Raw genomic sequence first — 25898 nt, 5'->3', positions numbered from 1 at the left:
ATCATAAACACGAACGGAGTTATTTAAAAAAAAAACAATAACATGTTTTGGAAAAATTTTTAAAAGATAAATTTTTAAAAAATTTTGGTGCATAAATTTTAACGCTATCAACATGTTTGGGGGCTCATTTGATAGATATTTTTAAGTACTTTGACAAATGTTTAATAAGTTTATGTTATAAAATGCATCAATGTCCCGTTATTTCAGCTTGAATACTGTGAGTTTTTTACTCGCCGAAAAAAATATACATTCAATTACCTATAACTCACTTTTAGTTAACACTAAAAGGTCTGCTCACTTTTAGTCAACACTAAAAGGTTTTTCTAGTAAGAGGTTTATTTCATTTTTTATTAGCTTCAATTTTGATAATAATAACTTTTTTGTAAAAACTTATAGTATGGTATAGTTAGACCCAAACCCAGACATCAAAAGTGAAAGTTATCCTCCAACACCAAATTGTTCTATATGGTCCACATAATGTTCAGAAAAAAGTCACACCATTTTGAGCGTCGGGTTTGGGGGGGAGAGCATCAAATTTAATGTAGAACAATTTTGTATAGAAGGTTGTTCATGCTAAACCGCATAGTTTTAGAAATATTGGCGAAAAACTTAAAAAATTTACCGATTTCTCCCCCCCCCCCAAACCCGACGCTCAAAATGGTGTGACTTTTTTCTGGACATTGTGTGGACCATATAGAACAATTTGGTGTTGAAGGATAACTTTCACTTTGGATGTCTGGGTTATGCCATCTTTTGGATAAACTATACTATACTATTACACTTTTTGAGTTATTGATGAAAAATTGGTTAAAAACATGCATTTTTCTCAAGAAAAATTAAAATCTTTGATCTTTAATAACCTAAAAAGTTTTGATTTATTTTAATTACTTTATATAACAAATTTTGCTTGAAATTTGTCCCTCTATCGAATTATTTTATTTTTAATAAAATAATTTTCACCCCCGAAAACCGATTGAAAACATGCATTTTTTTACGAAAAAATAAAATCTTTGGTCTTTAATAACTCAAAAAGTGTTTATTTATTTTAATAACTTAACATAACAAATTTTGCTTATAATTTGTCCCTCTATCGACTTATGCTATTATTTTTAATAAAATAATTTTCACCCTCGAGAAGGGGTGGCATCCACCCCCAAGGTAAAAGCGCAAGTTGGCACCATGTCACCTTTGTTCCTTGAGATATCCTCTAACCACTCACCAATTTTCTTGCAAATCGGTGGAGGTTCAACGAAATCGGAGGTAATAGCTCATATCCACCTTCAGTGACTCCACTACCTTTCTGTTGCTCGTTTGTGACACAAATATACTTTTTACATTTGAACAGCTGATAAAAATAATCCATTTTTTATCAATCTAGAAAATTCACCCCGAAACCATTTAAATAAACACCGCGTTTGGTATGAATGAATGAAAAAGCCGAACAATAGGAATTATGGGTGAATGGCTTGACCAGAAGCTGAAGTTCAGACAGGCATACAGAACTTTGTTTTGTAATCATCTATTCGCTCAATAAAACGCACGAACGCTTCAATGAACTTGCACGGTTACTGGGATATAATGTGGTTAAAGTGGGTGTAGGGAGAGATTTCTTTATTTCATACGGTAAATAAAGACATTTCACGTGGATCGAAAGTTACTATAAATGTTACTGAAATGTTCCATTTTTACGATTATACGTGTACGAAGTTGATTATCAAAAATATTAGGTACTGGACAATGGACAAAGAATAAAAATGAGCTGACGTCAAAGCGTGAATTAGGGTGACTTTTTCAATACAGTGGAATCTCGATAAGTCGGCCTTCGATAACCTGGAAGTCCGGCTAACCCGGACCGATTTTCATCAGACAAAACAAACATTTTTTCACTTTGACTGAGTTTTTTACCAAGAAATAAAAAATACTGTATACAACTGTACGTAATTTAGATGTAGGTACTGTGCACATGTATTTCATGTTTTTGTAATTATAATGTGTATTTGTTTATTATTTATATGTGTTTTATTAATTTTTACCATATTCTCCTGCTATCCCGGATTTTCGATAACCCGGATCGGCCGCGGTCCCGATTAATCCGACTTATCGAGGTTCCACTGTATTATTAAATGAAAAACGCTACTAGACAGCATATAACAATGTAGAGAATATTATGTTTGAAATTAAAAATATACTAGATTTGTTGTAAAAGGTATATTTTAAAATACTCTAAATAAGGGTCACATTAAGACAAAACGTTTTCGGATTAAGAAATCGATCATCAGTGTTCTAAAAGCCCTAAAATTAAGGGAGCGTTCAAGTATTACGTAACGCGATTTTTGAAGATTTTTAACCCCCCCCCCCTCCTACACAAGCACGTAGCCAAGATTTGGTTTGGGGGGGGGGGGCTAATTTGATGGGTTGAAGTCGGGTCTGCCCCATATGTAAACTTAAATGTAGCCTTTTTGTCCTTTCTCTGAAAATTTCGAGGGTGGGAGCTGAAGCCCCTCAAGCCCCCCTCTGGCTACGTGCCTGCTCCTACGTAACGCACTCTTATGGGAGTTTAACTATTGTATAACGCAATGTTTGAAGATATTTGACCCCCCAACCTGCGTTACGTAATACTTGAACGGTCCCTAAATATAACCTAATTAATTGAGAAAAAAGTTAAAAAGTTGACAGGGGTTTTAAAAACAAGAGGCCATACTTACAAAAAATAGCATGCCTGAGCCACCAAAATGTTTTGGGTAAAAACCCTTTAAATGTGAACGGTTATGTTACGTTACATATTTATATAATGGTTAAATAATGTTCCAGATATGCCTGGATGTTACCCAGGGCAACACAGGACTCTTCCCACGTGGTTAGATTTTTTTTTTGGAGAAATAGAACCTCAAATATTCATTTCAATGGCCATTGAAATCCAATATGTGAGGTTTTGTGTGTTAGGATATGCGTTGCCCTGGGTAACATCCAGGCATATCTGGAACATCATTTAACCATTATATAAATATGTAACGTAACATAACCGTTCACATTTAAAGGGTTTTTACCCAATACATTTTGGTGGCTCAGGCATGCTATTTTTTGTAAGTATGGCCTCTTGTTTTTTAAAACCTGTCAACTTTTTAACTTTTTTCTCAATTAATTAGGTTATACTTAATTTTAGGGCTTTTAGAACACTGATGATGGATTTCTTAATCCGAAAACGTTTTGTCTTAATGTGACCCTTATTTAGGGTATTTTAAAATATACCTTTTACAACAAATCTAGTATTTTTGTGATTTATGGTATACAGCCAGCTACATTACAGAATTAAATAACACTAGGTGTTAAATTGTATAATCAGAATTTAGGCTGTTATCGATCCAACATCCCAGGGCCTCGATTTTTGACCCTTCGCTTCGTTATCGAACGTATTAGCTTCGTATCTGTTTAGTATACGAAACGAATACGTTCGATAACGAAGCGAAGGGTCAAAAATCGAGGCCCAGGTACTTAATTATTAACCTGTTCTAAAATGTGCACATTCATTTTAAAAGCTGAACATTCACGGTCATGCCATCGGGTCAATTGGAGTTATATATTAAATACAGCCAAATTTTGATCGTCAGTGTTGAATGACGATTGCTTTTTCTGGCGTGATGCCAAAATCTGGATTTCTATTCATCGCGCTACGCCATCATGCCATATGCCCAATCCTTGTAATCATCCAGAGGCTCTTTAAATTTCAAGTAGAAACTCGGAATAAAGATTAAATAGTAGGGGTGATATCTAACTCACCTCCTAATTTCTACGGACGTGGAACCTTCGACGCTAACTCTGATGTTTTGGTTCCAGTTTTTCAGTAAGTAGTTTGATGTATTTCTCATCTAAACCGACTTCTTGCAAATGTTGTAATAGTAGGTAGTATCTTACTCTATCAAATTCTTTTTCGAAGTCTATGAAGCGTATAAATATATCTTTGTGTTAGTTATAGCATTTTTGCACCAGCACTTTTAAACTGGACAGTGTTTCTCTCGACTATCAATCCAAACTGATCGTCTCACTCAGTTTTGGTCCTAGATGGTACTAGTTTTGGTCGCTCAATGGAGGTGTAGCAAGCCCACACGGGGGTTTTTGATGTATAAAACACTCATTTTGATCATCATGATTATTTTTGATTTTGTCCCTATCCGGTGTAGGCTTCCTTAATTACATTTCTTTGAGATACACTGAAATTAATATTTTCACAAACATATCTTCACCAGTTATTTTTTGTCTTCTACTCCTTCCAGTGCCTTGCAGTCAGCAGCTTTGGGTAATTACTAATAATTTGGCATCAGTTGGGGCTATCCCTAGTCTTCTTCTAAAGTATCCATTTTTAATTTCGTCCTTTTTGTTACACCGTCTATTAATCCAAGTAAGGCAATTTCTGCCGTTCTCATGTAGTTGTTGTGTTTCCTTATTTTTAACTATATAAAACATAACTTTAGTTTAGAGGATAACATAAACATACAGGACACATGCCTTGACCTTGGCTTTGCTATGTATTTTCCACCCTTTTCTATATAGTTATTAGAGTCGTTATATCTTGTTTGCCATTTGGAAAACCGTACATTCTAGAAATTAATAATCCCAATCAGAGCCGAAATTAAGGCATTGGGGGCCCCTGGGCAGAATTGTTGTGGTCCCTCCTACCATTAAAAAATTGTTGTTATAACTATGGTATACACGTATGCAGCATACACTATATGTATACACGTATACAGCCAACTATAGGGTTTCGATTAGAAAATAAAAAAAATGTTGATCTAAGCTCCGCAGTTAGTTATCATTAGAACTAAATATAAACGAAGTCTCACCTCAACGTTTGGACACGCATCATTCACATTCTTTTCTTTTAGCAGTCGGTACATTTGAAGTTCCTTACTTATATTTGATGAGCCGATTTCCTCTTTAAATGAACTAAAAAATTCTACAAATTGTACCAGTTCGATACTTACCTAGGTTTTCATCTAAACCATTGCTAAAAAGTTTCAGTGAGTGAGCTTCAATGTCATTAAATTTTCAAAATGATGTAAAAATCCAAAATTGGAATTAATGGATTCATATGCAGAAAGCCTCTGCCTTAAAGCAGAAATGAAGTTATCTATAATACCGATACATTTCTAGTCCTAAATTTCTCCGATGTTGTCATTTCAGTCTCTGGAGATGTTCCATAAGTGGAGTCAGTCGAATATTCCTTAAAAAATATAAATTCTTTAAGTGATCTAAGTGCCACCACTCCCAAATTAAGGTCAATATTTGGATCTTGGAGAATATAATTTAGGCTGTTTGCCCGCTCTAAGATTTCATTCTAAAATATTGCGAATATTCGTGTTTCCAGTAAACACATTCGATTATACAAACCATTTGCATCGCTAAGAATTTTAAATTGTGTCTCATAGTTATCTAAAATTTTGGAAAATGCTCCTTTAATCTAATTATAACCTTAATTAGTGATATTGAGGCATCACTTCTAGATAACCATCTAGTAGCAGTATTACTCTTTTAGGAACAATAATATTTCTGCCACGGTCGGCGTTGCTCTTGCTTAAAGATGCAGCTTTTAAACATTCGATTAACAAATTGTATCTATGTATGTGTATGTAGAGGAAGTGAAAAATACGTATGGTTCATAATATAGTTCTTTTAAGAAGTCAAATAATGCTATGGCAGCAGGACAACTCTCAGCTGCACCATATGCAACTAAATTTATATTAGAGAGTGGGCTGCACACGGAATCCACAACGCCAAAATATATTATGTTCTCTAATTTTAGCCTGAACACCATTGTATTTTCCACTCATAACTGACGTGTTGTCGTAGGACTGTCCCCTGCAGTTTTTCAAATCCATATCATATTGTTACAAAAGAGTGTCATTAGAGAATTAAATTTATCATCCGCTTTATGACCGTGATTTGGCAAAAATATGAGAAACCTTTCAACATGAGTGAAACCTTCCATGTAAGTTAATATCACAGTTACTCCAGGGAAATAAGGCAAAAATATACCATGTTCGGGACACTTGAGCAGCCAGGTTGCAAATGAGTTTTTTGGGTACTATATACCTAATGCACTATACATACAAAAATGCCCGTCACAGTTCGGACGAGAAATTTAGTTATTAACAAATAAGTGTCAAAAATGGCAGTTTTTTCGTTTAAATCGCTACAGGTAAAAATAAGGTAATTAAATATCTTATTTGTACTATTATTCTTTTAGTAGATCAGCTAAGGTTTAAAATGTCAATTTTTGAATTTCGGTTCGATCATTTGTTGCTTCAGAAATTGCAAAATAAACTAAAATTTCGAAAATAAAAAAATTGCTATAACTTTTGTGAACATAATCTTGAGACTTTCATATTGCACAAAAAGTTGAAACAAACAGTGCATATAATGCATAAAAAAAATTTAAGACGATTCGTCAATTAGCTTAAATTTTATTCAATTTGTTTATCATAATGAGCTTTTTCTTCGCAATATTGTTGTTCAGAAAATAGTAATGTAAAAGCAATTATATGAAAACCACATAAAACAAGAAAAGTCATGTTTTCAAAGTGTTTTAAAAAAATCATTAAAAAGTCATTTTTATCATTCCGAAAACATTTTACTAAAGTAGGGTCATTTTTAGTTCATAAACAATTTGAATAACTTTGTTAATATTGACCATAAATTAAAACTACTTTAGGATTTGAAAAGTTGGTATTTTTATACAAATTTTTAAAAAAACACTTTTTGCCTAGGTCAATTACAGTCAAAGTTAGCCACTTTTTTTATTTAATTGACAGCTACTTTGTTTATAACAATTAAGCAACCCAACTAGCGCCATTTCGAAGTTGAAGGTATATAGTTTATGCGTAAAAGTTTGAGTAAACTTTAAACTTTAACAGAGTTGTTAATAAAGCTTTAAAATTAACGTTCTAACGAAATCGATTTGTGGTCGGTGGAAATGAATATTAAAATCCGTGCACTCGAAAAATGAAACTGATTCTTCAAACATATGCTGCGATTAATACCTCCAGAGCTTGTTGATGGATTTTGATCATAATTTTTTTTAAATTGTATGTACTCGTAGTCTTGTAGAGTACGTTATGTACGTAAATCCCCACCTAACATTTCAAAATGTTAGGGGGAGTTCCCCTTATCACTCAGGGATATGAAAAATAGATTACGACCGATTTTAAGACCTACCGAATATACATATAATATATAATTTCATAAAAATCGGTCAAGCGGTCTCGGAGGAGTATGACAACTAACACTGTGACAGGAGAATTTTATAGTTGGAAATATATAGATGGGTATTAACAAATAGGGGTTGGTGATGGAAAAGTGTAAATTAAGGGTTGTATGTATTTTTCAATCCTACATCATATAAAATTAAGATAGACAATTTTGTCCAAAAAAATTGAAAAAAAGGTCAGTAGGGCAACCCGCTTTATAGCTTATGGGTATGAAAAATAGATTAAAACCTATTCTCAGTCCCATAGGATATACTTGTAAAATTTCATAAAAATCGGGCAAATCGTTTCGGAGTAGTAGTATGGTAACTAACACTGTTACAGAAGAATTTTATGTATATTGAAGTAACTGTGAATTAAATAATAAAAGTGGCTAACTTTGACCGTAATTAACATGGGTGAAAAGTTTTTTTTTTGAAAATTTGTGTAAAAATACCAGCTTTTGAAATTCTAAAGTAAATTTACTCTACAGTCAATATTAACAAAGCTATTCAAATTGTTTTCAAGCCAAAAATGACTCTACTTTAGTAAAATGTTTTCGTAGTGACAAAAATTACTTTTTAATGATTTTCTTCAATAATTTGAAAACAACACTATTGTTCTTTCATGTGGTTTTCACAGAATTTCTATATAATTATTATTTTGTGAACAATAACATTACAAAAAAAGCTCTTTGGGATAAACAATTTGAATAAAATTTAAACTAATTGAGGAATCGTCTTAAAATTTTTTGTGCAGTATATAGACTCTTTGACTCAACTTTTTGTGAAATATAAAAGTCGTAAGGTCACTCTCGCAGAAGTTATAGCAAATTTTTTATTTTCGAAATTTTAGTTTTATGTTGCAATTTTCGAAGCAACAAATGATCGAACCAAAATTAAAAACGGCCGTTTTAAACATTGGCTCATCTACTAAAAGAAAAGTACTATAAATAAGATATTAAATTATCCCATTTTTACCTGTAGCGATTTAAACGAAAAAACTGCAATTTTTGACCCTTATTTGTTAATAACTAAAATTCTCGTCCGAACTGCGACGGGCATTTTTGTATGTATAATGTATTAGGTATATAGTACCCAAAAAACCCATTTGCAACCTGGCTGCTCAAGTGTCTCGACAAAAACCTTATTTCCCTGGAGTAAGTTAATTGATTGACAAAAATTATTCTATGTGAATAATGTGCTGATTTGTTTACGCTTGGGGCTTTGTGGGATCCCCCAGAATGTGGGGGCCCCGGGCAGCTGCCCAACCTGCCCCCCTTAAATCCGGCCCTGCTCCCAATTATACATTTGTATGAAAACAATATTTAATAATTTTCTCTTTTTATTGCGTTGAAAACCGTTTATACTTATTTTTGCACCTGAATATCAATGCAAATACATGCAAATATAGGTAACATGCCAAATAATAAGTCACTAATGTAAATACTAATTAGATCCAATATGGCAGATAAATCAAAGAGACATGTTTGTTTCGGGCTGTGCACTCAGTGTACACGTACAAGGAGATGTAATATATTAGCATCAAATTGCGTGTGTCTCATAAACAGGCCAGGAACATTGTTTGGCAAAGCACAATACATGACAATAATCTGTGACAAATTGCCGAGTCCAATGGTTATTCATGGGTAACGTTCGTACATGCCCATCAATCTGCGACACTGAAATAAGTAGATTCGGAAAGTATGTTACTTGTGTATCGGTGTATCGACGGATTTGGTTTTATTTTACCTGTGTGTCGTTAGAAATCACATTACATTACTTACCAATTAATGGCAATACAAATTATTACAAAACTACGAACATTTTTGTTAAATTATATTCAAAGACATAGGTATAATATAAGGTTGTAACTTGTAACCTTATGAATACATAAAAACAATTTTCATAAAATAAATTTACAGTGCGGTGTAATAAGTGTTGCCCGTCCCCCCCTGTTAACTTGTTTATTTAAAGAGTATAAGCAAAACGCTCGGACAGGTCGATTTTTAAACTAACCATAGTATATTATGGCATCAACGTTTCGAACTTTACGCGATCCCTCTTCAGGTGACAGCCATAACTTTGATTTTATTAAATGGTAAAGTACATCATGTGACACCTCATCTAACAGCTTTTGAAATACTGATTTCAAAAATGTATAATACTTTAATCCTTTTTGAGATCGTAGGCGCAAAATTTCGGTCAAACACTTTTTAAACTCATTTATTTTTTTCGAATTCTGAGAAAACTAATAAGTATTTTTGAAAAATTTAAACGCAGAATGAAATATTAGATTATTACCAAGGGCTGACAGTCCCTTAGAATAAATAAAAATTTCGTTTGAATGATATATTTGAAATTAAAAATCACACTAAATTTTCTCTTTTTTTCTCCACTGTGACTTATTAAAATAAACATTATAGTAGTTCTCAGGGACTTTGGACCATCGAGAATACTGTTATATTTCATTCTGCGTTTAAATTTTTCAAAAATACTTATTAGTTTTTTCAGGATTCGACATTTAGAAAGAATTCGACCGAAATTTTGCACCTACGCTCTCAAACAGGATTAAAGTATTATACATTTTTGAAATCAGTATTTTAAGAGCTTTTAAATGAGGTGTCACATACTTTCCCATTTAAAAAAATCAAAGTTATGGCTGTCACCTGAAGAGGGATCGCGTAAAGTTCGAAACGTTGATGCTATAATATACTATGGTTAGTTTAAAAATCGACCTATCCCAGCGTTTTGCTCATATTCTTAAAATAAACAAGTTAACAGGGCGGGCATCACTTATTCCACCGCACTGTATGAAAAATCTGTGCTAAGATTTTAGGTACCTACCCAACGTTGAAAGTTTTTTGGAATAAAATAAAACAAAATAACGCTTCTAATTTCAATTCAATGCAATTGAAACATATTTCTAATTTTTGTAGTAGCATAACATCATTTTTTTGCGCAGACAATTTAAGGGGAACGGAGCAAAATGCAAAATTTTGACGCATATCAAAATCTTCAATGTGTTTTATTAAATGTATTCATTTTTTTCGAATCATGAGAAAACTAATAAATATTTTTTCTACGAGCGTGCAAAAATGTCTACTTTCGGGCACGCATTTTAGTTTAGAAAGTTTCACTTTTCCGCACGCGTGTTACTTTTCCGCACGCGTGTTACTTTTTCGCACGCGGTATTTACTTTTCCGCACGCGTGTTAATTTAGATATGTTAATATGGCCTTAAAGTAATTATAATACATGCAATAAACTAATATTTAGATATTATTTACTAATTTATTAAACGCTTTTATTTAGTTCACTAGTTTGCATCAAATCTTTAGACGTTAATTTGACTGCCTTTTCTTCAATGCAAATGAATGAAAACTGGCAGACATATGTATTCGCGGGAACAATATACGAATAGTCAATAAAATTTTTTTTATGTTTATTAATTGTTTAAATAAAAAAAAACCGATTTTAATGAAAAATGCTTCAATTCTCTTGTTTTTTACAATGTAGAAACTTGAAACTTTTACATTTTGTAGCTAATGATATGAACTATACATAATTTCCACTTTTTACGTTAATTGTTTACGTTATGATTCATAGATAAACAATGAAGTTTCAAATTTTGAACGCTCATATTTGTTTATATAAAAATCGGCGCTTATGGTAGGGGAGCCCAAGCGGGGATTTTTGCAGTTACTTGAGCGCGTCAGATTATCATATGGGGAGAAACCTGGTATTCTGCAGATGTACCTCTGCCATAAATTGGCTCTTAACAGAGGGAAGTTCGTTATGGGGGACCCGAAAAAAAATCTATCCTTAAAAATACTCGAAATTGTCAGATTAAGATAAGGTAAGTTAAGTACATGCAAGAGAGTGTATATTTCAAAAATCTGACGATTTGAGTGGGGCGTAAGGAAATGCGTGAATCAAAAAGTTTCACAAAAAAAGCGAATATTTCGCGAAATGAATGTCAGATCGAAAAACAAAAAAATACGTCTTTAATATTTTTCAAAAATCGATTGAATGGTACCAAACATGGGGGTAAATTTAAAATTTTAAATTCAAACCCGCGATATTTCGCAAAATAAACATCAGATCGAAAAACTGCAAAATCCAATTTCATTATGTTTTTGAAAAATTTATCGAATGGTATCAAACATGACCTCCCACTGAGGTGGGGTTGGAGGTTACTTTAAAATCTTAAATGGAAGCCCCAAATTTTTATTGCAGATTTGGATTGTTTACGTAAAAATAAGCAACTATTATTCGAGACATTTTTTCAAGCTATGGATAAATGGCGCTATAATCGGAAAAAACGATTGTTGGAAATGGAAAATTAAATTAAAAAGTGGAAAGTTCCCACTAAAATGGAAAATTTTACTTAACTTTTTTTGGTTTTAGGACATAATAATCTTAACCCAATAGGTCCCCATAACGCTCGAGTGACTGCAAATTTAGCATACTTTGCTCCCCTATTATTCGTGTCAAATTTCAATATGATAAGAAACAAAACGATAGTTTTGTGTGAAAACCTCGTATCTCATTTCACAGAAAATTTTACAGGAGAGTCTTAATTTCTGCATACTATAACTTAAAACAAAAAAACTATGTTTATATATTTTTGATTCTGAGTATGTTTAGATCATTACACATACATGTTTCATATATATTTTGGGTTAGAGTATGCAGAAATTCAGTTTAAAGTCACTCATGTAAAATTTTCTGTACAATGAGATACGAGGTTTTCACACTAAGCCATCGTTCAACCAAACCTCGATTTAAAAAAATTCCTGTTTTATCGTAGTCTTAGAAAAACCACCGGTAGAGAGGTTTTGTGGTACAATTAACATTAACGCATTCGTTTTGGCGTATTAATTAAACGCTTTTCTTTAGTTCAATCGTTTGGGTCAAATCTTTGGACGTTAATTTGACTACTTTTTGCTCAATGCAAATGACTAAAAATTTGCAGACATATGCATTCGCGGAAACAATACACGAATAATCAATAAAAAAATTGTTTATGTTTATTAATTGTCTAAATAAAAAAACGATTTTAACGGAAAATGATTAAAATCTCTTGTTTTTTACAATGAAGAAACTTGAAACTTTTACAGATTGTAGCTAGTTATATGAACTATACATAATTTCACTTTTTACGTTAATTGTTTACGTTATGCAATAAAGTTTCAAATGTTTTGCCGATTCCGACTACTTTTCATGATTGTACATCATATGTTTTATACATATTTTAATAAACATGACGATATATTTTAATGTTTGAAAAATGTAAGACTAAAAAGTAAAAAAAAAGTATGAAAAAAATTTTTAAGAAACGCTTTTCTTTAGTTACGAGTGCCTAAAATTAAAAATATAAAAAATCAACTAAAAAGCAAAAGATAAAAAAAATTTAAAAAATCTAACACATTCGTTAAAGAAAAGCGTGGGGCGTCTTCATCGAATAAACGGTTTTTGCCTCACGCTTTTCTTTAACGAATGTGCTAGATTTTTTCTATTTTTTTTATCTTTTGCTTGTTAGTTGATTTTTTTATTTTTAATTTTAGGCACTCGTAACTAAAGAAAAGCGTTTCTTAAAAATTTTTTTTTCATATTTTTTTATTTCAAATATATCTTATTGTGTTCCTGTTTTAATGAAATTAACGCGACAATTCGATGAAATAAAATTATTTTGACGTAATATTCGAAAGTCAAATCAGTAGACAAACAGTGGTTTTGAATCGTCGTCATGGAAACCAAGATGGTCATCATGCTAACCAATTATATTGAAAGTTTGGTTTTGACCAACCTTGTCAAATAATTAATTTGTGTATGTATTTTCATATTAATTCAATTATTAATTGATTAATATTTGGTCATTTTTTAAACGCTCGTAGAAAAAATATTGTTCCTTACTCTTGCGGAAAGTCTCTTTTCCGCACTCGACTGTTTGCAATCCACTGCAATCGCGTGTGGAAAAGTATGACTTTCCGCACTTGTTAGGAAAATAACTATTGAAAAATTTAAACGCAAAATGAAAGATTATATTACCTTGGGCCGAAAGTCCCTGAAAATTTCTATAATGTTTATTTTAATAAGTTACAGGAATGAAAATAAAAGAGAAAATTTAGTGTGATTTTTAGTTGCATATATTTTATTCAAAAGAAACTTTTTATTTATTCTAAGGGACTTTCGTCCCTCGGTAATAAAGTAGTCTCTGGATTCGAAAAAACTAATACGTTTAAAACACATTGAAAATTTTGACATGCGTCAAAATTTTGCGTTTTGCTCCGTTCCCCTTATGACATTACTTTAAAATTATCAGTTCTCAGAGTTCTTAAAAATCAGAAGCGGACAATTATTAAACTTAGTTTTTGTGCTCTTTTCAAATATGCAAACGGATTTTGAAAATTTCAATATACAGTTTGTTGTTTCAAGATTACAATTTTACTTTATATTTTTTGTTAATCCGGACCTGGATATTTCTTTTGATTAGTAAGTGAGTTGTTCCAATGTAGTTAATAAGTACGGATTATTTTTAGAATGAGTATTTACTTATTAAGTTATTATTTATTATTAAAAGTGCTTTAAAAGCCTGCTTTTTAATTGCAGAGTTCGTAAAAATTGCAGTACCTATATTTAATTTCAAAATTAAAGTCATTCAATTTTCAGCGCGAAATTAAAGCAAACCTATACACTCAGTTTTTGTTCTATTTTCAAATGTGCAAACAAATTTTGAAAATTTTAATATATTCAGGTTGTTGTTTCAAGGTTACAATTACTTTATATTTCTTGTTACTTACTCCGGACCTGGATGTTTCTTGTGATTAGTAGGTGGGTCGTTCCAATGTAGTAAATAAGTTTTGATTACTTATTTTTAAAATGAGGATTTGTTCATTAACTTTAATAATTTATTAATAAAAGTGCTTTAAAAACCGGCTTTTTAATTTTAGAGTTCTTAAAAATTTCAATAGATATATTTAATTTCAAAATTAAAGTCATTAAATTTTCTGCGCAAAAAAGTATAGCAAACCTATAAACTCAGGTTTTTGTGCTCTTTTCAAATGTGCAAACAGATTTTGAAAATTTAAATATACAGGGTATTGTTTTAAGTTCACAATTACTTTATATTTTTTGTTAATCCGGACCTGGATTTTTCTTGGGATTAGTCAGTGGGTCGTTCCAATGTAGTAAATAAGTATGGATTTATTGTTAAAATGAGTATTTGTTCATCAACTTTAATAATTTATTATTAAAAGTTAATAATAAGTACCTGCTTATTAATCTAATTTTTTTTAATTTCAATACAATTTCAAAATTTAAGTCATTAAATAGTTTGGGCAAAAAATTGAAGCGAACCATTAAAGTTAGTTTTTTGTGCTCTTTTCAAATATGTAAGGCAAACGAATTTTGAAAATTTCAATATACCTACTTACAGGGTGTTGTTTTAAGGTCACAATGAATTTATATTTTTTTGAAAGATGAAGTAGTTTGATCCTAATAGCAAAATTAATAATATTGAAAATATTAAAAACATTACTAAAAGATTTTTAAATTGAAAACTTATTGGTACACTATAACATTATATGTTGATGGTCATATGATTCAAAGAGTACCCAGTTTTAAATATCTTGGTTGCCATATTACTGAACAACTAGATCCAGATAAAGAGATAAAATGTAGAATCGAGATAGCCCGCACGAAATTTTTAAAAATGAGGTCATTCTTCTGTAATGATACCTTGCAACTTCAACTTCGAAAGCGCATGATTAAATGCTACATTTGGTCAGTCCTCTTGTATGGTGTCGAAGCATGGACATTAAAAATATCCACCATTAACCGTTTGGAGGCCTTTGAAATGTGGCTGCACAGACGTATTCTAAAAATACCATGGACGGCTATGCTGACAAATGTGGCAGTCCTTAAGAGAGCAAATGCTACCCGCGAGCTGCTTGATAACATCAAATATAGAAAGATGGCCTATTTTGGACACGTAGTAAGGGGAGACCGGTATAATATTCTTCAACTTATTATGATGGGTAAAATCGAAGGACGCAGAGGAATTGGTAGAAAGCAGGCCTCTTGGTTGAAGAATATCCGGGAGTGGACAGGAATAAAGAAAGCAGAACACCTATTTAGAATAGCTCGAGACAGAGACAGTTTCGCCATGTTAATCGCCAACGTCAAGGGGACTTGATAGGGCACGTTAAGAAGAAGATTGGTACACTTTCCTGGTGACACCTCCAAGGCTTCTACAATATGCAAGCGCATGGATGCTGCAGTGAAGACAAAGGGAAGGAATTCTACACTATGCAATTCACATCCCCCGTCTGCAGCTTGGTAAAGTTCCAACGGAAAATGCACCTGGTTACTCTACGGAGTAATACGACTATAAAATAAAAATGTATACCATTTTTAAAACCATTTTTGCAAAGGCGAAACCATCTTACTTTTCAATTAGAATACGGAGCGCAGTCCAGTCCTCTGAATCGCGATTTTCGGCTCTTATTGGAGCCTCATCGGAGAGAACGTAGGCACTATTCTCCGTTATATTTTTTTAGTCTGGACCTGGATTGTCCTTGTGATTAAAAGTTGGGTGGTTTGGTGTCTAAATGAGACATATGTGTACCAAATATAAAAAAATATACAAGGCGGTTCTAAAGTTATGGATACAGAAAGAAATGGGCAAAATCGATAAAACACACTGTAACTCGGTTATAAGAATTGGTAAGGCAATAAATGTAGTACACTGAAAAAAATATTGTACATAGTACCAATGAACGCCAATCATTGAATTTTTTTACATTGATTCAATGAAAATTTCGTTAATACTATAAACACGTAGTCATTAAGTAATGACCATATTCATTATTACAATGTAATTCTATTCATTAAAAAATAATGAATAGAATCATTAATTAAACGAATCGTTTTATCTATCCAATGACTTTTTTCATAATACTAATAATTTGTTCATTGTCTATACGAAACTATGCATCAGGATTATGCGGTTAAATTAATAAATATAAAGCGTTGCACTAATGTACAGTGTTCATTAAATTACTAACTCGTTTATTGAATCAATGTTTTCGTACATTAAATTAATGTTTTCGACTTTGATTAATAACTCGATACATTGTTTTGATGTAACGCACTCATTGTTTTAACGTAATATACCTGAATCAATGATTAATACGTTGTAACAACAATCTTGTACATAAATCGATACATTTCTTAAAACTCTATAAGTGTTTTTATTGGTGTAAAAAATCACGTGACAACAGTTGTAACCTCCTAGCAGACAGTTACTCTGCAGCTGCAGACTCTGAAGAGCGGTGTTTGGCATTAGTGATTTGGTTGGTTTTTCTAAGGTATGTATTTACATATATTTTTAACTATTTATAAATTATTTTGTTGGATTTCTATAAAAAAAAGTTGTACTTCTATTTCCACTTTTGCAGATTGATATGGACTTTGGAGTGGTATTTGGAAATGGACTTATTGATGGATGGGACAGCAATTTCGAAAGAATTATCTCCTTTCTTCAGTGTGAAAGTCATATCAAGAATAAAACAAATAAATTTTTATTTGAAAAGATTACCTGCCCATGAAGACATTACGGAATGTAAGTACCTATTTCATTATTCAATCCTACATATCTAGTATTAATTAATTTTTTTTTTATTTATCTGATGCCTCGACAACTAATGGCCATTGGCATGGTAGGTACGGTGCATTTTTTCATTCAGGTACCCAGTGTCATGTGTAGTGTGTGTGTTGAGTAAGTGTCTTGTTACTTTGCAAAGTCGACGTCATTGTCTTTGCAAAGAGACGCTAATTGTATCCGAACGTCTGCGGTCCCTCCGGTGAGTAATTAATTTTTGTTCTCTGGAAATTTTTTGAAAAGCTAATTCGACAAATGAATCTCTTATTTATGAAAGGCCTCTTGTCACAAAATGTAAATTTTGGGAAACAAGAAAAAACTGTTTAGTTTTATAAAAAACGATTTTATACTTTTCTGATTTTTCGAAACATTTTAAGGACCTTAAAACTCAAAATAAATCATGTTGGTTACACTTTTTAAAATCTATACTGTATTTTTTTATTATTGAGAATAGCTGACAAAAGGCTTTTCATAAACAAAAGTGTTGTTTTACGGGAAAATTTTGATTGGTGGCTGAATTTACACCGTGTTTATTTATAATTAATATTACTTTATTAAAGCAGTTCTAGGACAATACAATTAGCTAAAATTAAATGCCATTTTATACATTTTTGCTCATTTTTTGGTTGCAACTGTAGGCCATAGGGCAAGCTCATTGTAAAACCACTTGTGTTCTTGAAGGACGTACCTACTGCAAAAGTTTCTTCAGGTCATTAATTTTTTCTTGATGAGTTGGTACCTTTGATTCATGAATTTTTCTTGCTAATGACGAAGGGGAAGATGGCTCAGCAATAGACAGTGGATTAGATAATAACTTAAAGGTTTTGCTAAGAAATTCACCTATAAAATCAGGTACACTTCGCGTCAAAAAAAACTGGTACAACTCTTATAACCGAAAATCGTGTTTTTCAAGTTGTGTAAGTTGATCTTGTCACAAGTGTCATTCCAATTTCTAGGGCAACGTTGCCAGTTCAACCAAAAAAATTATATCAAACTAGGTAAAAACGGGACTGTGCGACAGACCGCATTTTTTAATATACTAAAAACTAAAACAATTGTAATTTTCCGTCATCTCAATTAAGTATCCATATACATTGATTCGTGTTTTATTATAATTTATGAAAATATTTCAATTCAAAAATAATGATAGAAAATATATCTTGACATGACTTTAAATTATTATGTTTAATGTCAAATGACAATGACAAAACTGCATTAAGTTGTGTAGAATAAATAAAACATACTGGAAAAATTAAAAATTTAATTTGAAATTAATACAAAATGAATAACTTTTACAATTCGAAATATACATTTTAAATGTTATTTTACAATTCGAAATATACATTTTAAATGTTATTTTTTTTTTGTATTTAGATTTAGTGCAATAGGGCTTTTCATCGATTGTCATTTGTTTCGAGCTTCTGTCATGTGTCACATAATTTTAATATATCTACGCCATACGTCTTTGCTTTGTATTATTGTTATATACCAATAACGTATGACGTAGATATATTAATATTATGTGACACATGACAGAAGCTCGAAACAAATGACTGTGAATGAAAAGCCCTATTCCGTTATTTGTGACGAAGTGATTCATGAACAATAATATTGTCAGTCTGAACACAGGTTTACATTGGGAAAAAAAGTGTACCAGTTTTATATGACGCGAAGTGTACAGCAACCACTCCTTTTTTAAATCGTTCGCAAGTAAATTCATAGTAGGAAGAAATAGTTCACATTTCCTTTTTTTTGTTTTTCTCAATTTTACTTTCTTCTGAAACACTATGTTGCCAACAGTGCTTTTATTTATGAAAATCCCCTTGTCATCGATATAAGGCTTTTTATAAGTAAACGATGTGCGAATATATGGGTTATCATTTTCTAAGTTAAACTAAAATTTGAAAAAAAGTGACACGAGGCCTTTCATAAATAAGCGATTCAAATAGGTAAAATAAAATAGGAACCATTTGAAAATATTAATTTCTAAATGGTATAATCTTAAAAAAGATTAGTAAATTAAATCTTTAGATGATTAAACCGTAAATAATTGAAAAATATTGTTAACTCTTGCAGTCGGCAGTATCTACACTGAACCAAAAAAGTACGTAAATATAATGAAAAAAACATTGATTCAAAAACGGGGAGCATTAATTTTCGTCCAAAGATCAGTATTGTTGGTCCAATGTATGTAAGTAGATACATTAACTAATTCTCAAAAACATTAACTTCTATGAACTAGTATGTTCATTCAATGTACTTTCTAGTTAAGAATTAATGTACCGATATATTGATTCAATGTACCGATCCATTGATTCAATGTACTTTCTAGTAAAGAATCAATGTATCGGTACATTGAATCAATGTATCGGTACATTGAATCAATGTATCGGTACATTAATTCTTAACTAGAAAGTACATTGAATGAACGTACTAATTCATAGAAGTTACTATAATGTTTTTAAGCATTAGTTAATGTATCTACTTACATTGGACCAACGATACTGATCTTTGGACGAAAATTAATGCTCCCCGTTTTTGAATCAATGTTTTTTTCATTCTATTTACGTACTTTTTTGGTTCAGTGTATATCTAGAACCGCCGCAGTGACCTCTATTTACCATTCAAGTATTTCTATTTCCCAATGAAACATCCTGTATAACACCTAATTAAATATTTTTATCTTTCAGTCAGTATATTTGTCATTGATTTGGGATTTGGCTTTATAGAATATAGGTGTACAGTTTCCTATCACATTTGCTTATAATTTTATTTAAAAAATACACGCATCAGTTATTTTCTTTATGCAAAAGTAAAGTACCTATTCCTTTCCAGGATTGTGTCACAAATTTTCGAAACTAAAATTATTTGAATTCATTATGATCTTTATTGTATGATTTTAATACACATTTTCGGAATAATAAATCGCATGACAAGTATCCCATAAGAAAGAAAAGTGAATGTTAGCAAATACAGGAAACAAGTCTTTTCACCTGACACAAAAGGTTTGTTGGGCATCGGTGTCAGCTTTTACAAACTTTTTATATTTCCGGTAAATGTGCCGATCCTTTTGAATCCCACCGTAGAAATTCTAAAGTCAACATTAGGATAACATTATAAAGTACAATATAACACCTACACGCTTTTTAACAAAGAACACGCGAAGTAAATAGAAGATATTTTAAGAAATATGCGATCGGTCCCTATTGACGAAATAAAAATGTTTTACTTTTGTTTAGTATATATATATATATATATAAATATATATAAATATATATATATATATATATATATATATATATATATATATATATATTGTTAAGATATGTAAAATTTGAATTAATATGGTTTCGATCTTAATATTTTAGAAAAGTTAAAACATATAATAAAAATATACCAAAATTCATTTCGAAGAAATGAAAGTCAATTATCTTTGGATGGCCGTAGGTAAACAAAATTTAAATAGGGATTAAGTATTTTCTTTGTACAGTTAGTATGATAAGAAAGTGGTTATGTGTTTGGACAATGAGACCGGGTTTCCCAAATGGACTTTTGCGGCGAGGGAACAATTGTATTTAGAAATTTAAATGAATGTAATCTTTGTTTAGATATTAAGAAAGGAAAAAAAAACCGATTGGCATGTAATTAGTTTTAGGAAATTTCTAATGGTAGGGAAAATTGGTGTTTGTTATCTGAAAGGTAGATGGGGATAAAATTGAGGAACTCGGATTGGTGAAGAAGGAAAAAGGAGGGGCTAGGTATGAAGAATGGGAGTTTAGCGAAATGTTAGAGGGTGGAAGAAGAGTCAGTTGTTAAATGATCGTTAAGTCGACTAGTGGTGATCTCTAAGAGTCTCCTGAAGTAGTAAGGCAGATAAGTGAATAGTTGTGAGTTTGTTGAAATAAGTGTCCTGACGGAAGCTCATCACGTAAAGCATTGTAAGTTATATTGTTCTACTTATATTCCAAGAGTCACCGTTGCATGCCGGAACGAGAAATATATTCAGTTTATCGAGAGGAGAAAAGGCTAGCATTGTTTTTTGAAAGATACGTGCATCTGTAGGGGGTCATTAATGACAATAGGCTTGCAATAATTTGTTGCGAGATTGCTGACTACATAGGGGGCTGCTAAGAGTAAATTGTAGGCGACCAGAGACAAGAATTTGGACAACTCATCATCCGAGAGACAGTTTTATTTTTTTTTGTAGAATTATTCATAACGCAAATTTCAATAAGTACTTTAGATAGTGGTAGGGTTATTTCAATAATCAGAATAGGAGATATTATTTTTAGAGGATATTTTGAGGGTGAATTTATTTCAATAGATGCTTTTGTACCATATATGTGTTTTATTCCGTTAATCTTTGACCTTATTTATCATATGTAAAGCAAAGGAGATATTGAAGCACGAGAATATAAAACCCTGAGATTAGAGCATTAAATAGTGTGATTAAATCATAAGTGCATCATTAAAATTAAATTTAATTAATTAGTTAATTATCTAATCAAGTGCTTTGAGCACACCGATCTTTGAATATCACATTAACTGGAGCCCAGAACGTGGTGGCTTAAAAATATCGCAGCTTTGCATTTGATGGTAGGGAAAGAGATAAGGAATAACTACAGGTGATCCAGAGATAATTTGACAATTTTTCCAGGTGTAAAAATAATTTTGATTTATGGATTGATCGTAGGTATTGGATATTTACTGCCATTGAATTATTTGATTTTTTTGTACCAATCGTACATTTGATATTTATTTTGAAATTTACTGATTGCATATTTGATATTTGTGGCGAAAATTTATTAAATTTGGGGAGAAATATTTGTCGTGTTCTGCAACTTATAGAGTGTTGTAAAATTTCACATTTGGCGGGGACAAAGAAAACAGTAACGAAAAGAAACAACATGTCGACCACAAGGAGGCAAAGCAAAATGCAAGAAAACAGAGAAGAGGAAAAAATTGTTGAAGAAGGATTGGATAATGAAGGAGATACAACGATTATGGAGAGAAAAGAACAGGAATTAACAGGAATAGAGAAACTATTGCAACTGATGCAACTCCAGTCACAACAAATGGATAGAAATCAACAGGAAACAAAAAGGACAATGCAAGAAAATCAACAGGAATCAAAACGAGCCATGGAAGAAACACAAAGAGAAATATCACAGAGAATAGAACAGAAATTGGAAGAGAATGATGGCAAATTGAAAAAGCGTTTGGAAAAATATGAAAATGAAATGAAAGCCTGTTTAGAAAAAGTTAGAGAAGAAACAGAAAGGAAACTGGAGATGCAACGAGAAGAAATAGAAACTAAAATGAAGGATATTAAGAATGTGCAGAAGATGGAATTAGAACAGTTAGAAAGCAAATTTGAAAATGCAATACAAGAAGACAGGCGAGAAATAGAAGAAAAATTTAAGCAAAACGAAAAACAAATTGCGGAACTCAAGAATCAACAGAATTGTGGAGAAAGAAGGGAAATGATTATCCATGGTACAAGCGACGCGAAAATACAATTTGGCGGGGATATTAGAAAAACACACCCAGTACCATTTGTTAAAAATTTGAGAACCAAATTGCAACATATTAGATATTTTGACGACTGCAAAGAAACAATTAGAAACCATCTGAAAGAAGGAGCAGCGTTATGGTATGAAAGTAAAGAAGATGAGTTTGAAAATTGGACAGATTTCGAAAATAAATTTCTCAACTATTTCTGGGGGAAAGTTAAACAGAGGGAAATCAACCAAGAGCTACAGAATGGAAGATATCACGAGAAAATGGGAATATTGGAGGAAAGATATGCTTTGCAGATATATAACAATTCCAAATATCTAGACTACAAATACTCTACCGAACAACTGGTAGAAATGATAAGCAGACATTTCGAAGAAACGCTGGAGGACCACGTGATTTTGAGAAACTATCAAGATATTGATAGTTTGTGCCAATTCCTTCAAGTAAGGGAAGCAAAACGAAGAGAAATGCGAAACAGAAGACAACATGAACAATATAATGGACCGGCAAGAAGGTATCAATCAAATTATGACCAGAGAAACCGACATGCCCAATCAACAAACGAAGATAGGCCGAGAGAATACCAAAATTACAATAGACAACAAAATTATGATAACAGGAATCACGCAAAAAATAGAACATATGAAAATCACAACAGAAACAGAGATGCACAAAATCCTCCGACTAGGAATACGAACGAACAAAGGGACGGTAGAAACAATCAGAATTTCCAACGACAAAATAGAAGGGAGATGAATCATGTAACAATAGAAAACGAGGAAGAAGATATATGCAATGAATCCAGACAGGATTTTCAATAAAGCATCCACTGAACAAACATAAACAACTCTCCGGTATATTTTGTCATCCGAGAGAGTTTATACAGTTGGCGGGAAATGAAAGACAAAGTTCTAATTCCAATTTAATATTCTTAGATGCATTTATAAAACATAAAGCGATTAAAATTTTGATTGATTCTGGATCGGAGATATCGTTAATCAATAAGAAACTAGTAAAAGAATTAAATTTGGACAGATTTGTGTACAAAATTCCTAGGGTTGTTTTAGTGGGTGCAAACAACAAAAAATTGACGACAGTAAATGAAGGTTTGGGAGTGCGGATCAGAGTGGGAGACAAATACTATATTATGCAATGTGTGGTGATCGAAGATTTAAACCATGATATGATAGCGGGAATTGATGAATTGAGTGAAAAACACATCACCATAAATTTTTCGGAGAATAAACTGGAAATCAGAGCAGAACCAGACAACATAGAAGAAGAAACGGAAATAGAGAGGAAAATAATTGTTGAAAAGATAAATGAACAGGAAAAACATAAAGAAATCAATATGACTGTAGAGGAAAAACCGAAAGTACAAGAAAAAAATCAACCAGAAAAAAAAAAGAAGGAAGAAAAAGAAGAAGAGTTCAAAAAGAAAGAAGGAAAACACGGTGGATACAAGAGAAAGACAGGAAATCGAAGATACGGAAGAATTGTCGGCATTCGACGATAAAACAGAAAGGAAGCAGGAAGAAAAGGAAGTTCTCATAAGAGAAATGAAAGCAGTAGAAACATGGTGCTCGGGATACCAAATGGAAATTGAAGATAAAAAAAAAACAGAAGAAGAAATAAAGGATGAGGACAGAGAAGAAATGGCAATAATGGACGAGAATCCAGAATTTTATGAAGAAATATTATGGACAGTGAACACATGCGAACAAAATGAGGATGAAAGAAAATTAAAATGTGGAGAAAACATGGAAAAGGAAGTAGAGAAGATTCTAGAAAATTATGGAGATTTGATTAATGAAGAAAGCCGAGTGGCTAAAAATTATGAACATTCTTTTAAAGTTAAAAACTTAGAAAATTTTAAATCCAAGACATATCCAATCCCGTATAAATACAGGCAAAGCGTCGGACAGGAAATTGAAAAAATGATCGAAGACAAGGTGATAGAAAGATGTGACTCTCCATATATCAACCCGATAGTATGCGTTAAAAAATCGAGTGGTGATTTGCGATTATGTTTAGATGCAAGAAACATTAATTCACACACAATCGCGCAATACGAAGCGCCTTTGAACATCGAAGCCATATTTGGACGAATCACAGGGTCACACATTTTTTCCAAAATCGATTTGAAACATAGTTTTTGGTTAATACCTTTGGCAGAGAAATGTCGAAATTATACCGCTTTTTCGATCGACGGAGTGGTATACCGATTTAGGGTGGTACCATTTGGCCTACAGAGTGCATGCGCTGCTTTGGTTCGCGCATTGAACACAATCTTAAATAGGCATGAAGAATTTGTTGTACATTACATAGATGATTTATTAATTTTCTCACCGGATATAACAAGCCATCTACGACATATTCACACTGTGCTAGAAGAACTGGATCAAGCGGGATTGAAATTAAATATTCAAAAGTGTCAGTTTTTCCAAAAGGAAATACTGTATTTAGGATTCAAATTAGACACAAAAGGGATTAGTCTTGCAGAAGATAGAATCGAAATTATAAATAACTACGCTAGGCCAACCAATTTAAAAACATTGCGGGGATTTTTGGGAATGGTAAACTATTTCAAAAAACTAATACCAGACATCAGCACAAAAGAAATACCGTTGATAGCATTACTTAAGAAAAATGTTAGGTGGAAATGGGGAACGGAACAAGAAATGGCTTTCAAAAATTTAAAAGGAGCTTTCTCCACAGCTGTAAGAGTACACCACCCAAGATATGATCAACCTTTCATTCTCCGGACCGATGCTTCCATAACAAAATTCGCAGGGGTGTTATCACAGATCCAAGACGATGTAGAGGTGCCAATCTGTTTTGTCTCCCGTGTAACCAAAACATATGAGAGAAAGTACAGCGTTACTGAATTAGAGTTCGCCAGTGTGTTATTTTGTGTAAATAAATTACGGTTTTACCTACTAGGGGCAAAATTCACCGTTGAAACAGACCATGCAGCTTTGGTACATATAATGAAAAATAGGCTGGTAAATAATAGAATTCATAGGGGCATTCTTTTACTTCAAGAGTATGATTTTGAATTTAAATATATCAAAGGAACGGACAATATCTTGGCTGATGCATTGACGAGAGATGAACAATTCCGCAAAGAGGACCACAAAACTCTCCACGTTGGCATGAACATAATGAGAGAAGAAGCAGGCTTATTTTCTTTGGCTCAGATCAGGGAAAATCAGGAACAACTGGATGAAAGAGAAAAGCAAAGGGCCGAACAAGAAGATAACTTATATTTTAAGAGGGTCGATGGTAAAGAACTATATGTAATCACGGAACAGATGGCAAAAGAAGTTTTAGCAAAATTACACTGTGACAACGGACACATTGGAAGCAGGAAGGTGTGGCTTATGTTCAGGGAGAACTACATTTGTCGACAGGACTATACAATAGCCAAAGAGATGACTCGAAATTGCGAGACATGCCAAAAGTGTAAAAGTAA

This window comes from Diabrotica virgifera, chromosome 1 (genome assembly GCF_917563875.1).
Source record: "Diabrotica virgifera virgifera chromosome 1, PGI_DIABVI_V3a".
In the NCBI taxonomy this organism is placed as follows: Eukaryota; Metazoa; Arthropoda; class Insecta; order Coleoptera; family Chrysomelidae; genus Diabrotica; species Diabrotica virgifera.
Note: the sequence above shows the minus strand (reverse complement) of the source record.